Source organism: Octodon degus, unplaced genomic scaffold, assembly GCF_000260255.1.
Source record: "Octodon degus isolate 3935 unplaced genomic scaffold, OctDeg1.0 scaffold00279, whole genome shotgun sequence".
Classification (NCBI taxonomy): domain Eukaryota; kingdom Metazoa; phylum Chordata; class Mammalia; order Rodentia; family Octodontidae; genus Octodon; species Octodon degus.
Window position 1 is genome coordinate 1,878,518 of NW_004524855.1, and position 1,317 is coordinate 1,879,834.

Genomic DNA, 1,317 nt, shown 5'->3' on the forward strand with positions numbered 1-1,317 from the left:
TTTTTTTTTTCACACACATTGCATTTTATTCTTTTCTAAAAGAGGCCTCTCTGCCCCTTTAGAAAAATGAAATGAGGGGAGACAGCCACTGTGGGGGTTTTCACTGGAAGAAGAAGTCCCCTGCCACAAACAGCGCTGGAAGTTCACCTCTGTCCTTCCCGAAGGAAGTCAGAACTGGATGTCTTGGGTGTGGGCGACTGAGGTGGTGGTGGTCTTTTGGGCTTTGTCAGGTGACAGCACAAATCAAAGCTCGGCTCAGGTCTCAGAGCTGTGGATGGCTTTTATGGCATCAGACGCTGGGGAGGCGGAGGGAAGGGAGCACTGAAAAAACACACCCATCTTCCCATCTACACCCTGGGTGGATTCAAGGTCAAGGTAGCTAAAGAATTTGACCTTCCTTATAGGTGTAGATGTCTTCTAGTTCCTCTCCTCACTGGCCCACAGAAAGGTAGTTCGGGGAATGCACCAGTTAATTCCCAGCATCCCGGCTGATGAAGTCCTGCCAGGACCTAGTCCTGCCAGGTAGACCCGGTTCTGGCTCACCAGTGTCTCCTACCACAAGTTCAAGGTCATCTCAGTTCCCTCCTCCTCAGACATCAGATCCTGAGCCAGGGTTGTGGGTGTTTTTGTTTGTATTTCAGTACTTCTCTCCATCTGGATGGAAGAGCATACTCTTTTAGTGATTTCTCTTTGGATCTCCAAAAAAGAAAAAAAAAATTTTTTTTCTTTTTTTGTTTAGGCAAAGGACAGGAGTTTCTGGTCTGTGTGACAAGGTCTTGTTGAAATACAGCTCTCCCGATCTAGGTGGTCTTAATTCCAGGTTGGTTAGTGTGCTGAGGTGTTAAGAAGGTCAGCCCCTCCTCCCTAGCACAGCAGCTGGGGCTGGCCTTCCAGGCCACCAGGGTCTCTTCCTCCTTCACAGGTTCCCTATCTCATACCCTCACCTAATAAGGCCTATTAGTATGTTTCCCCTTCTGGCAAATTTGCATAATTATTCACTGCCTTTTTTTTTTCCCTACAACTCAATCATGATAATTATATTCGCAAGTAAGCATCCCATAATTCTCTTGATTCTATCATACACACTCACTACTAAGTTTGCCCTTAAATTATTGCATCATGTTAAACATGTAAAGACAAAGAGAAAGGACACACTGTTCAGCAGAGAATCAGGGGGTCGGGGCTGAGTGCAGACAAGGCAGTGTAGAGTTCAACCATCCAAGCCCTACCAGAGCATGAAGATATTTTTTATATTGCAGAGTAAGTTCCCCAACAGTCAGAATTTGTCCCTGAAGAAGGTTAAACCTTAAACACCTG